This window comes from Peromyscus eremicus, chromosome 9, assembly GCF_949786415.1.
Source record: "Peromyscus eremicus chromosome 9, PerEre_H2_v1, whole genome shotgun sequence".
NCBI classification, from domain to species: domain Eukaryota; kingdom Metazoa; phylum Chordata; class Mammalia; order Rodentia; family Cricetidae; genus Peromyscus; species Peromyscus eremicus.
Window position 1 is genome coordinate 49,165,137 of NC_081425.1, and position 14,905 is coordinate 49,180,041.

The 14,905-nt window shown below is 43.9% G+C and overlaps 1 protein-coding gene across 4 annotated transcripts in view; it reads right to left on the reverse strand.

The window, feature by feature from the left end:
* Rcbtb2 (RCC1 and BTB domain containing protein 2) overlaps positions 1-12,947 on the reverse strand; it is a 42,299-nt gene extending 29,352 nt beyond the window's left edge. The window contains exons 1-3 of one of the 4 annotated variants that reach the window (XM_059273347.1): positions 12,873-12,947; positions 3,111-3,191; positions 127-222 (exon numbers count right to left, since the gene is read on the reverse strand). The gene's annotated coding sequence lies outside the window, so the exon portion shown is untranslated. Of the gene's footprint in view, positions 1-126; positions 223-3,110; positions 3,192-12,254; positions 12,408-12,872 lie in introns of those variants that run through there. The other 3 variants (XM_059273348.1, XM_059273346.1, XM_059273349.1) reach the window with 3 other exon arrangements.
* Between the last annotated feature and the right edge of the window lie 1,958 nt (positions 12,948-14,905).

Here is a 14,905-nt window from a genome sequence, read left to right on the forward strand (position 1 = left end):
GAACCATCCTCCTGAAGTCTGGGACGGTCATCGCAGAACAGAGGTCCTTCTATCTAAAAGGAAATTAGCAGAAACTTCCATCTCACAGATGACTTTGCTTTTGATAGGGAAAAACAAATTCTAGACCTTGGCCAACTTTTCTGAGACTGGAAAGTTCCAATCACCACGGTGAAGACCAGACTTATGAATTCTCAGCTCCTGAAGGATGTATGATCTGCTAAGCTGGAAAAAACAAAGGAGAAATGAATGAAACAGATGAATAAAATGAATGAATGAGATGAATGAATGAATGAATGAATGAATGAATGCAGCTTTGTTGTCCTGGACTTTAACAACAACAAAAAAGTCTAAAACAAAAGCCATCAAGTATGGAACAAGATCATTGAATATTCTTTCCTTAGCAACTTCCTGCCGTCACATCCAAGGGACAGCAGGGGCAGCCCTACGGAAGACATGCGGGATCTTCACTATGGTTCAACCATTACACACTAGCTAGCCCAGAGCTAAAGACAATATAAACAAAGCAGTGTGTCCCTCCAAAAGCCAACTTAATAAAACTGTATTTAGTAACATTTATTGTTGTCTGATTTATTAGGTTTGCTCCAATTACTTAAATGCGATGCGCATTGCGAGCTTTTTATTACAGTTTCACCTGGTATTTGCTGCAATAGAACTAGAACTGGAAAAAGACAGACTAAAAATGGCACATGCCTTTAATCCTAGCACTTGGGAAACAGAGCCCAGCCTGGTCTACAGAGTGACTTCCAGGACAGCTAGGGCTACACAGAGAAACCCTCTCTCAGAACACACACACACACACACACACACATATCAAGCCGGGCAATGGGGTTGCATGCCTTCCATCCCAGCACTCAGGAGGCAGAGGCAGGTGGTTCTCTGTGAGTTCGAGGCTAGCCTGTTCTACAGAGCGAGTTCCAGGGCAGCCAAGGCTGTTTACACAGTGAAACTCTGTGCTGAAAAACAAAACAAAACAAAAAAATCAAACTGGGCCAAATGTCACCATGGCCCTTATCAATGTTTTATACGTTCTTGATAAAATTTTCCTCAATTTTTTTCCCCAATTGTAAGTAGGTTTTATAGAGAATAATGCATTCAGAAAATCTGAATTTAAAATGAGGACAATGAATAGTAAATCATTATTTCTAATGTTTCAATTTTAAAAAGACATGCTTATATTTAAAAGCTCACTTAGGGACTGGACATGAAATTCAGGGCTAAACTATTTGCCTACTCAAAATCAAAACTAAAAGCGATCACTTCAAGTTTTTATCTTGTAAATTTACATGATTTGATCTGGAAAAACATGTTGCCATATTTAATCAACATCACACATTACAGCACTTCGGCATATCTACTGAAATCCTAATCTTTAAACCCCAGCGTGATTGCTACTGCTGTGGCTCCTGACTAGCCACACAGGCTGGGCCCTCTGTAGTTCCACAGCACTTCTCTTTGCAACCTCAAGAATGCAGAGTCTGCCTCACGTCAATTATTCTTGTGTGACTTCTTCTCTCTATTGATTGGCAAGCTCTTTCAGAGAGGAGACCACAATCTGCTTGTTACTATAACCATGTATTACTCAGAGTAGAACATAATGTAAATGTTCCGAGTACTGGGAAATAGAACCAGATATTGGGAGCTGGCATGCCCATTGAGGTACCCTCCCACACCCCCTTGCTGGGGGTCAAATCTGGGATCTTGCCGACACAGAGCGAGCATCCTACCACTGACCTACAATCCCTAGCCTAAGGATTTAAGGAGGCCCTCAGCATCACCCTAACTGGAAAACACTTTGCGCACATTTAACCCTAAATTTACTAGAAGAAGAAGAAGAGACAGTTGGGCTTAGGGGCACAGCTCCATGAGAGTGCACTGGGTTAGCACATAGAGGTTCCAGTTCAATGCCAGCGTCACAGAAACAGAAAGAAGAGACAAGAGAGAGAATGATGAGGAAGAGAAGAACAGAGGAAAAGAATTCAAAGGCGGGGAGGAGGGGATGGGGAGAAGAAAAAAGAGCAAACACAGAGATAACGGCCCTCACCACCCCTTAGGTCTCCCAAGGCTATCAGGGAGGGGGAACACTCATATGTGCTAAGATCAGTGATTAGGAATCCTGAGTAGTTTTAATTAGAAAAAAAAAAATGACTCCTTTCAGTATCTTTCTTTGATCACTGTAAGTGTAATCAATTCCTTAAAAACCTTGATAAAAAGAGTCCACTCTGTTTATTGAACTGGTCAGGTTAAACCGTAACTGTATGCATAGCATATGGAAACTACACATTCAAAGAGGAAACAGTCTTAAGAGCCAATTAGAACTAACTGTAATATTAACATAATTTCATGTTATTCAGTGTTAGTCAAAATTCAAAAATAATGTCAAGACTAATTACTAATAATGAAATAATGTAAACACATATCCTAGTTTTGTTTAAAAAACAAACTTGTTTTCCACCATGTCAAAGTGGCACATGTGACAGAGAAAGTTGATTTCCCCAGTTTCTACCACTTGGGGTATGGTGTGTGGCGGTTACAGCTGTCTCAACCTGTCACCCGCACGATTTCTATGCTATTATTATCAGCGTTGTAAACCACATTCATGGTGTGAAACACTGACATTTACAGTGTGGGTCAGCACCTCATTTCATTTTTGCAATATCCGGATGAGTAATCATAAAAATGAGGCATAATCACAGCCTCCATTTTAGGATGCTTCAGCAACCTGTCCATGGGACCATCAGTCAGATCGGGGCTTGGAACGAAACTGAGGCGTGCTTCCAAAGCTGCTGCTTTGGACCCTCTAAGCAGGCACGTCCAACTTGCACCCATCAGCCGCCAGCATGAGGCAGAGGACAGCCATGAATGTGCCTAACCCAAATTCAAAATTATCAAAAACATTTTGAGATTTGTTTGGCAGTTTCTTTGTAATGTTGTTCTCGAGTGTGAATCTTGTAAATGATGACATCATTTCACAAGTCCACAGTTGACTTGCCTGCTCCGATGAAAGGATCATCAAGTTTTCCTATGCCCATCTCAAAGACTTTCACTCTATACACAATGGCTAGGAGTACTCCTTCCACAAACATCTGTACCTGGGTGCTGGAGAGTTCTGGAGCCCCGAATTTGGTCCTTCTAGATCCTTGTAAAGCTGTCTTCTAGAAAAGTTCACAGGACTGAAAATATAAACACACCAATAAATTCTATTAGAGAAATTTCAAAAAGAGAATATACTATTTTCTGTGGTGATATAATGTGTACCCTAATAAACTTATCTAGGGATCAGAGGACAGAGCCAGTCACTTGATTAGACATAGGGGGGGGGGGGGCGGCGCCACACACCCTCACTGGAAACAGAACCAGAAGTGGTGGCACACACCTTCAATCCCAGTACTGGGAAGCACACATGCCTTTAATCCCAGTACTGGGAAGCACACACACCTTCAATCCCAGTACTGGGAAGCACACACACCTTCAATCCCAATACTGGGAAGCACACATGCCTTTAATCCCAGTACTGGGAAGCACACATGCCTTCAATCCCAGTACTGGGAAGCACACACACCTTCAATCCCAGGAAGTGACAGTAGGGTGGAGAAAGGTATATTAAGGTGTGAGGAAACAGGAACTAAGGCAGTTCAGCTGAGATCCTTTCGGTGAGGACTCAGAGGATTTCAGTCAGAGAATTCATGGAAACAGGATCGGCTGAGGAGTTGGTGAGGTGGTGGCTGTGGCTTGCTCTGCTTCTCTGATCTTTCAGCTTTTATCCCAATATCTGGTACCGGGTTTTTTTACTAAAAGGTCATCTAAGATTCGAACAACAATTTTCCAAAGTTAACAATCCATTATTTATTAAAGGAAAATCTTTCTTAAATTGCATCAGCTCTTTTATTAAAAAATCAGCAGTAGAGGTACTCAAATATAAAATATTAAAAACTTAAGATGCAACTTTCGAGTATTTTTTATAAGTTTCAAGACAGGATTTTAACAGTGTGAGCAATGAAACATATGCAAAAACATATATTAAAGAAAGCTAGTTTGGGAGTTTGGTTTTGGAGCCAGGGCCTTACTATGTAGCCCTGACTGACCTGGAATCCACTCTGTAGATGGAACTCTAGATCCACCTGCCTCTGCCTCCTGCGTACATGTACCACCATGCCCAGGCACCAAATAAAGTTTGACTGTACTCTTCAACAAAAGAGAAGGCACATGAAATACAAGAAAGGCAAACTTCCCACTTCTCTAGTACAGGAAGATTTCCTTCTGTTTCTTCATTTGTTATTGAGACAGGGTTCTTCTGTATAGCTCAGGTTGCCTTCAAATTTGGAATCCTTCTGAATCAACCTCCCCAATGCTATGTTAATAGGCATATGCTTCTCACTCAGCAAGAGCTTTCTTAAATAAGACATGATGGCATAGACCACAGAGTAGTAGATCTGTGAAAAAGTAAGATATTGCACAGCATGGGAGAAGACAGAGGGTCTCAGCATACAGAACTGACTGCTGCCAAGGACTAAAGGGACAGGGTACGGGCTAATCACACAAGTCAGCAATTGCACTGAAAGCTGCTCAACTTCATCACAGAATCATCATGGGAACACAAACATAGTGAGTTCAGCCTTATCCACTAGACCCACAGAAATTAATCCGGAACAGTGCCCAGTGATAGTGGAGACAAAGGCATACTTGTATAAGGCTAAAAGGAACACAGATTAATTCAATCACTCTGAAGAACAACTCCAGTGTTTGGATCACCACAACATCTTTTTTTGTTGGTGTTTTTTTTGATACCTATATGGAGTCTGTTATGGTATGGATTTCAAACGTTTCCCCCAAAACTCATGTGTTCAAAGTTTGGTCCCTAGTGCAACAGTATCTGGAGGTGGACTTTGGGAGGTGATTGGATTGTGAAGACTCTAACCTTATCAAGAGATTAATTGCTGGACTCTTAGCTTCATGGGCTACGGGAAGGTGATGGAAACCTTTAAGGGGTAGGTCCTAAAAGCACTGGTGGCACACACTTTTAATCCCAGCACTCTGGAGTTAGAGGCAGGCAGATCTCTGTGAGTTCAAGGCCAGTCTTGTTTACAGAGCAAGTTCTAGGACAGCCAAGGCTACACAAAGAAACTGTCTTGAAAAACCATAAAAAACAAAACAAAACAAAACAAAAAACGAAGTAGGGAGTATTTGGAGGAAGCAGGCTACTGAGGGCATGCTCTGGAAGGATATGTATGTATGTATATTTAATTTTGTGTATGGCTCTTTTATATGCATGTTTGTCTGTGAACCACATTCATACCTGGTACCCACAGTGGCCAGGAGAGGGTGCTGGATCCTGGAGTTAAAAAATGGCTGTGAGTAGCCATGTGGGTGCTGGGAATTGAACCCAAGTCCCTTGAAAGAGCAGTCAGTACTCTTAACTACTGGGCCACCTCTCCAGCCCTAATCGTACATCTTATCCTTGGCCCTTTCCTCTTTCCATTTCCAGGCTGCCAAGAAGTAAGCAGTTCAGCTCCACCATGTATTCCCACTATGATGTGCTTCCTGGCCACGGTCCAAAAGCAACAGGTCTAAAACTGTGAACTAAAGTAAATCTTTCCTCAATGTAAAGGTTTCACTCAGGCATTTTGTCATAGCGACACAAAGATGACTAATATATCACTGAAACAAATTTCATAAAACAATTCTTACCCCTCCTACATGAGATAGTGAATCTTTTTGTTTATACTGCTGTTATTCGGCCCTTCACCACCCTATGTCATTCCACCATATTTCAATGTAAAAAAAAATGTTAAAATTATTTCACCCTGTTTAAAAAAATAAAATAAAATAAAGCTGACCTAGATGTACCCTGCAGTAGGAAAACCAGAGAAAACTCCTAAGGAAGAGTACACAGGTCAGCAGAATCTACCAACAGGGATAGACATACCATCTATCAACTAACAAATTCTCTAGGGGCTGGGGAGATGGCCCAGCAGTTAAGAGTGCGTCCTGTTCTCCCAGAGGACCAGAGCTTGGTTCCCAGCATCCATGCTGGGTAGTTCACAAATGCTTGTACTCCAGCTACAAGAGATCCAATGCCTTCTTCCAGTCTGTGTGTGCATCCCCCCCCACACAAATAAATATCTAAAAATAAATTTATAGATTTAGTAATGTTAAACAAGCCCTACATCACAAAATAATACAAATGATATGACAGATCATTTGATAAAGCTTAAGAGCACTGAGAAAACATCCATCGTTTGTCATATGACAACATAATGCATGGCTAGGCTTTACTGAGAATTCTCACAGAAAAGTTTTGATGAACGTAATGCCAAAGACAAGACTCCATGCAATTATAACAATGTATTTGTAGACTATCACTTTTCCAGTCACAAGGTAGTTCATTGAGAGTCACTCACTGTGCTAGTACACACATATAATCCCTGTCCTTAGGAAACTCAGGAGTTCAAGGCCATTCTCAGCTACATTGCTGGTTCAAGCCCAACCTGTAAGGGGGATAGATAAGGTTAACCAATATTAAAATCGGAGTACCACCATTTTGACTTTGCCTTTACTAGGGACACAGGAATTTTTTAAAATATTGATAATGATGACTCATACACAAAGATTTCTTTTGCCATTTTAAAAGTAAGTTAATACTATAGAATGATACATGTCCGGCAAGGAGAATCTGACCTAGAAAAAAAAAATGTTTAATACCTGTCATGCTAGGAGAGCACAAGTGATTTCTCTAACTGCTCTAAATTGGCTTCCAGGTGTCCCTGTTTTTGCACAGGAAGGTAGTGCTTCTGGAGGGCAGGTAGAGGGCAGTTCTTCAGTGACAGTGTCACAACGTAAGTGGGCCCTGTGATAGGGATGACAGTGGGTACCCTAACTGTCCTACTGCATGTCACTTCATTGGCTCTGCCTCCCCATCTGCTGTAGGCAATATGCTTCTCCATAGTAAGCTCTGCAAAATAGTTTCCACTACATTCCATTTGGTTTCAAGTAACAAAAATAACATTCTGGGATCTCACGATTTGATCTACAAACCAGAATGAGAAAGAAGACTGTCTATCAGTGGAAGCTCTTGTCCCTATCTCTGCCTTCCAAGATTCACAGCTGGACACTCAGGAGCCAACAGCTGGACACTCAGGAGCCAGCATTCCAATGTTTGATTAGTAATTCTTCAAAGCCAAATAAATATCAAGTAGGATCATCTGTCACATGATTTTTTTTTATTCCAGCTGTTTTCTTAAACTTATATCATTTAATGATTTATTTCTAAATTATCCTTGTTTGAGACAGACAACTCGTTTGAATATATTGTATTTTGAGAGTTTTCTCTACATTGTTAGTAAGAATGTAGTCAAAGACCAGTAGATAAAAAGATAAGTCTTTATAACACGACACACAGACAACAGGATAATTAACATCCTTGTACAAAGCAAAGAATAAACTGTATATACAGGCTGTTAGTGAAATAATCAGCATTAATGAGTGTGTCCACAACTCAACGTGGGACATTACTTTGAAATAAGTGACATGCAAGGGAGTTAAGCTGATTATAGAACACAGGTTCATTTGCCTAATTACTGTCTGTATTTCCAGTGAGTAGAAAACAAATATGTAAAAGAACAAAACACAAAACAGTACTATGAAGACAGGAAGATCCAACTCTCAAGTACTGTGGAGAGCCTGAAGAGCTAATAGGCTGGTTAACCAGAGGCTTCTAAATGTTGATAGTTATCTATTAGAAGTGGTCTCAGAAGAATTAGAGGGTCCTCAGAGAAATCTAAGAGTTGTTTTTAAGTTCAATTCCATGAGATCAGCTTTAAAGCCACGCTTGAGGAACATAATGTGTAAGAAGCTTCCTTCCTTGTGATATATACCTCAATGCTACTGGCAAGTTCCCCCATCTGAGAAACTCGTTAAGAGGCAAAGAAAGGGTTAAGCAAAGTTGGGGAGGGGCACAGTTTATGGTATCAGAGTGTAAGGTAGCTGCAGACAAAATAAATGCCCATGGGGGTCCCCAAGCACGTTTGCTGAGTAATTAAGAAGTATCACTCATGTCTTTTCTTAGTGTCATCCTTGAGATACAGGTAATGTAAGTCTATAAAGTAATAAAGCACGGCTTCAACTGTCACTTGCATTGGTTATAATTCTGCTCTTCTTGACTGAGATGCTGGCAGTCACAAACAGTAACAGTAGGACATCTAACCAGCTGCTGGTTGCTCTGGGGTGCTTCTGAACAGGTGGACAGAACTATACCACAAGGAGTGAGAGAGTCAGCGCACCCCCAAGGAAACGGTGCTGCCTGATGCTTATGGAAAGCAGAACACTGACTGTGTGGTGCATAGCAGTTGTTGTTCCAATTATTTGTTTTCAAAAAGGTTTCCAAATTTCACAGTGAGGTTTGGGGTAAATCAGCCCACAGCAATGCTGGCAGTCGTCTTCAGATTACTGAGAAGGCCAACACTGATGCCACTGATAACAAAATGTCATCTCCAAGTGGGAAAACAGTCAACATAAACTACAAATACATTTTACGTTGTTATGTGAATGACCTGAGCTGATACAGAGAGCATTTGTAAGTCCACTTAAGATTTAATTTTTTACATATCCAATGCTTAAATAGCTATTAACAGATGTGGTAACTATTACCCTACTAAAAACCCTGGCTCTTCAACATGAACCCCATGAACACAGTAGACCCTTTGACCTCCACTTGCTTCCCTTGGGAATCCTTGTGTGTACATTTGACATCATACAGAAAACACTGCAGTTTAGCTGTCATCCATGAGCACTTAATAGCTCAAAAATGCATGGGGGGGGGGGGCACACAATGCACATTAACTCAGGCTGGGTTAGCAAAGCTGAAGATATTAAAAACACAAACTTCAGTGTCAGACTGATGTATAATGATCTATTATTTCAACTCATATTGTTAGGATGAGGTCACCACATGAAAGAGACACAGTGTTCCTTCCAGATAAGGAAAGCTAGAAGGATCAACAGGGGCAACTGATCTGCTTAAGGGGGCATTCCCACATGGATTCACTTGTTTTCAGTGTAAACAGAAGGTCTCAGTGCCTCTCTGCCACCCTGATAATTCTGTCTGCATCCCCCTTTCCTGGACAATTTTAGACTGTAGTAATGCCAAATAAATCTTGAAAATAGCAGTATCTAGTAAGCATTTTAATTTTATTTCAGATCTGTTAAAACTGAAATTAAATATGACCATCTCCTGTACATAAAAGTAAATTAATAGAGCTCCCTACAGCTATACCTCTAGAGCAATCGTCTCTTAATGCTTGAACATGGAGTGTCTGTAGTCTACTTCACTTCAATGAAAGACCTCAGAGGAACCACTTTCCTAAAATAGTTCCTCTCTATCAATGTCTTTCTCTAAGTCCTCTAAAGTCAAGAGCCAAGGCTGCTTAGATTTGTCTGGCTCATACAAAACCTCTAATAGAGACCACTGAATATCATGACATAACATCACACTAGTCATCCCCATGACTTAATGTCAGGGGACATTAAGAAGCAATTGCATGGTACAATAAACCAGAGTACAGTGGGACCGTTGCAGGACCCAAACTCCATCAATACCATGCTCTGTGAATGTTCAAGTCACCTACAGAAACTGTAGCGTGCATACAGTCAGGGCACACCCTCCTTCCTGTGTATCTGCAACTAGACACAGAAGTAACACCTGATGTAAGTGCTGTGTAGATGGTTGCTATCCCTCCAGGCTTGGTGCCTGTAACCTCAGTACTAGAGAAGCTGAAGCAGGAGGATCCTAGTAGGTTGTTTCAGGACAGTCTGAGATAGTAAAGTACAGAGTGAAATCATGTCTTAAAGGAAAAAAATTTTTTTTTAAAGTTGATATCCTTTCTTATTTAGTTAATTATGACCCCTCAAAATTCTGTATGTTCACTAAAGGTTCTCTCTTAATATTTTCCAATTCCAGGCTTGCTAAATCCGAGGTTACAGAATGTAAGGGTATGGAAAGTTGGCTCTGTAGTTTTTCGGAGCACATCCATAGTGGTTATCTGGTTAGTCTCTTCTATGAGGAAGATTCTGGTCTCTTCATTAGCTATGGTGAGTTAAGCCCAAAAATCCTGATACTTTCACCTCTTCTCTACACACTGTAAAGGACAGTGACATCTGTTGTCATAGTAGCAGGGCTGCAGGCCTCAGGACAGGATGGAAGTATTTCCTCCTAAAAGGACTTTTCATCCTACCATAAATATCACCTTCCACAGTCACCAGGTGGTTAAAAATCACAACCCACCTCTGCACTCTCAATCTGTATTCCACTTTTTAGAGCATTTAACACTTTCTGGCAAACGTATTAGATGTTGATTGTTCATCAACTTTCACAAGAATGTAGGCACCGGAGAAAAGTGATCTTTTTATTAACTGCTAAACCCCAAACACCTAGGATAGCAATAAAGAAGTGTCACACGAGTCCCAAGTCCTGCACAAAGTCTAACTTTCACTCACAGAGTTAACGAATACCTTGACTGTAGTATTGACTGTGGGGCAGACACAAGAGAACCACAGAAGTGTATAATACCAGATGCCATCAGGTGCTACAAGGCCAAGGACAGGATAAGAGGTTGGAGAATCAGAGCACAGTGGCTATTTTAGACGGGAAAGTTCTCTCTCTGAAGTGATGCAACTGTCACAAGATGTTAAAAGTCCACTGACTGCCATGTGACCGTGGAACAAATGAACAGGCTCTGGAATGGTGGGGGCCACTCGGGAAGCCCCCACACAGCAACAAGGCCTGCATGGTGAGCGTGGTGTTGTGCTTAAGTGTCACTCTAGTGGCTCTGCTACTTGGTATTGTGTATGGAGCAGCTATTACTGGGAAACAAAGATGTTACATTGCACCCAAAGCATTCAGAGTCTCCGAGCAGTTACTCTATTCCAGCTACCAAATGTCTGTGCCAGAACATCGTACGAGACTACAAGGCACAGAAGTAATGGCATTGTTAGGCACTCTCCATAGTAGCCCCTGGCCTCTTGAAACTGACTTAACTACATGCCATTGCCCAGGAAGGTGGCAGACTTCACTGGGAAGGTGCAAAAACTGAGGAACCCAATGACTGGTAAACAGTGGACTATCGCAGGACAGAAGAGCTAAGTTCCGCAGGACTGTTCGTGAACTTGGGCCACTTTTATTTGGCTATGGCAGGGGATTAAGTCACCAAGTAACGGTTCTGGCAGGATGGAAGCTACTCTAAAGGGAGACACGTGTGCCTCTCCCTTCAGCTTTCTAAGGCTTTAATGGTGACTGGAGCTGAGACAGGATGGGTCCGTGACACACCGGACCACACCTGGCCCTGCCCACTTGCCCACTATTTCAAGTTAGGAACTTCCCGACGTGGCCACATGGACGAAATCCGTTTTTCACTGCTCTCTCGCCAAGTGGCCTCATGTGACCGAGCCTAGTTCGGGCAGCCAGGGCAGCCGCCCGGGTGCGCTAGAAAGCACCTTGACTTTTGTCTCCTTGGTTACAGTCCGGGTTCAATCTTTACCTTGTAAAAGAACAACGGCAAAAGGTCGGCTCTAAACCTGTCTTCAACTCAGGCGGAAGTCCCATCTCCGCCAAGGAGGGGGCACTGGGCAAGTTTTCCACCCCTAAACCCCTCCACTTCCGGCCGAAGTAGGGCCCAAGTGGCAGGCTGAAAATCTTGGGGCGGCTCTGGATGCAGAGCCAGGCCTTGCCCGCCATCCCTCCCCTTGGCGCCGCGAGGCCTGCAAAGCGAGCCGCCACTCAGTCCGCGAGGCGGTCCCCGGGAGGAAAGGCCTGGACACAGCACGGCTAGCTCGCGCACCGGTAGCTGGAGACCCCCGGGGGCGCCCAGGCCTCCCTCCTCTCCCCACCGCGAGCGGGAAGCGGGAATCCTAGCCTCGCGGCCTTGGGGCGACGAAAAAAAAAAAAAAAAAAAAAAATGGACCCTCGTCCAGGCCTGCGCGCATGCGCAACGCGGCGTGGTCCCAGGGCCCGGGAGAGGGACGTGAACCTAGAACCGCGCCATCGACCTCGCCCACGGGCTCGCGCGTGCGCGCCGGGGGGCCCCCGGCCTGCGGCCTGGGGTGGGAATGGAGGCGCGCCCAGCCCCGGCAGCGGCTGCGCAGCGGGGCCGGCGCAGGGTGAGGCCTCCGCCCGGCCTGGGCTCCCCGGGGCCCGCCCGCGCCCGCCGCCCACGCCCGCGCCCGCCGCCCACACGCACGCTTACCTCCGCTTCGCGTCCGCTCCGCTGCGGGCAGCGGGGACTGCTCGGCCGGGCCCGGGAACAGCCGAGACTTGGCGCCTCCCCCTGAAGCGGCCCGGCTCGGCGGGCAGCGCTCGAGTTGAGCCGCGCGGGGAGGAGGGGGCCGCGGAGTGGGAAGAGAAACGAGGGGAGGGGAGGAGAGTGCCGGGGAATGAGGGAAGGGGAGGGGGTAGCAAGGGAGGGGAGGGGGCTGCGCGCTGCGCTCCTCCTCCTCCTCCCCCCTCCTCCTCCGCCCGGACCGGCGACCCTACCTGCAGCCCAGCCTCTGTGAGGACCCTGTGCTGCACCCCTCATTCTGTCTTAGTGCCCAGATTTCGGGCGACCTATGCCTCTCCAGGTTTAGGGTCTTACATTTTAAAGGCGTTGGTTTTTCTGCCTGCTGCGAAACCAAGAGCCGGCGGGTGCTAGTCCAGTCTTACCAACTCCATCCCGGAGGAGGCCGACCTCATTGTGTGGTGTTGGAAGGCACAGAGATCAGTCCCGTTTTTTTTTTTTTAAAAATGAAGGCAATTCTGTCACTTGGGACGATGTGGAATGAACCTGGAGGATGTTGAGCAAAGTAGGCACCGGACAGATACTTACGGATCTCATTTAAGGAGCTTTTAAAAAGGCCCACCGGCACAGTAGAGCGGTGGTTACTGGGACTAGGGAAAAGGGACACGGGAGCTAGTGATCAGGTTTCAGTTAGGAGGAGCAAGCTCAAGAAAGCCACTGTACTGCCCGGTGGCTACAGTTATTAACAGTGCACACCAAAAATTGCTAAGGGAATAGATAATTTCAGGACAGGGTCTCCCTAAATGCCCAAGTGGGGCTCGAACTCCATAACCTCCTTCCCCTGCTTGATTTTGCCATCACATAGTGTATACATATATCAAAAAACTGTGCGCTATAAATACACACACACACACACATATGATTTTCAGTGGAAATTTTAAATGAATTTACTTCCTTATTTTCTTGGCCTCAGCTTTTCATAGTACGTGATCTCAGCCCACTTACAGGGCAGACAGCAGAGATTTGGGTGACTTGCTTCTGGCCATACAATTAGAGGTAAGGCCAGGACTCAAGGCCATCTCTTCACCCCTTGACCATGTGGTTTCTTTCCAGATGACTCAGAAAAGTGGGTCAAATGATGAAGGCCTTAGCAGTGTAACTGCAACCTGGGTCACAGGATCCACAAAGGGCTTTTGGGAAGAGGTCCGCATGATTCTTGGTCTTGAGCAAGTTTACTGGCTGGAGGCTAAAAGCTCAGTTTAGGCAGAACACCAGCAGTCCTTGAGTTTAGTACGATAGTGGACTGGGCTTAAAGGGAAGAGAAAATGGGCTCAAGATAATTCTAGAACATGAAATCAAGACTAGATGTGGAAGGTCGGAAGAAATTCGAAATACGTGTCATATATTTTTATGGGCTCCAAATCATTGCCTTTAAGATGGAGCATTGGTCTTTTTACTATTTCACATAACATGCTGCTGGTACCAAGCCGGACAAAGATGACATATATTTTTTTAAATCCTAAAAAAATATCAACAAATAAGATCCAAAATACCATAATGAATATCGGGATTATTTCAGTGGTATAAATATACAATGGTAAGAGTTATTCTACATAAATAGGTCAAAGAAATAGGAAAGTTTTGATTGATTATTTAAGTGATAGCACTCAATAGTCTTTTGTTGTTCATTTTTTTTCAAGATAGGGTTTTTCTGTGTAACAACCTCTAGCTGTCTTGGAGCTCATTCTGTAGACCAGGCTGGCCTGGAACTCACAGAGATCCACCTGCCTCTGCCTCCCTAGTGCTGGGACTAAAGGCATGTGCCACTATGACTGACTCAATAGTCATTTTTGATCAAAGAAACCTTTAGTAAGTAGCTACATTCATTCAATAATAAACAGCTTAAGAGTATATCTAAGAAATATAGGAATAAAGTCGGTGCTTGCTCACATAATTAATACTGTAATGAAATATAGTGATGGAATGTGAGAATTGAAATTGGTACAGATGTTTTAGGTGATTCAATTATACACACAGCTCCTTTTCAAAAAGTCTTTTTGAGACAAAGTAGCTAAAACTAACCTTGAAAATTTGATATCAAAACCTGAACCCCCCCCCCCCAAGCACTAGGATTGTAGGCAACACCACAAATAGTTCCTTTCTTTTCCTTCTCCAAGCTGGCCTCAAACTCAGAGATTGGCCTGCCTCTGCCTCCCAAGAGCTGGGATTAAAGCCATGCACCACCACTGCCCAGCTTCCTTTCCAGTTTTTGATGAGTGAAATTCAAAGGCATTTGTGGATGGCTGTCCTAGACGGTGGAGTTGTCAGGGAGCTGGGGTAGCATGTTATCCATTCACAGGATAGCTGTCTAGCGGTAGGCTCTGGAAGTTGTTACTTTTTTGACTGCTCTATGTAAGGCTTGAATGCTGTGGAATAATCTTTTGTACACTGTAATGACGAGTTGCTCTCACTGTTAATAAAAAGCTGATTGGACAATGGATAGGCAGGATTTTGGGGGCAGAGAGGACACTGGGAGGAAGGAGGACAGAATCTCTGAAGTCTCAGGCGATGCAGAGAGAAACAAGATGAACATGCCATGTTGAAGAAGGTACTGACACATG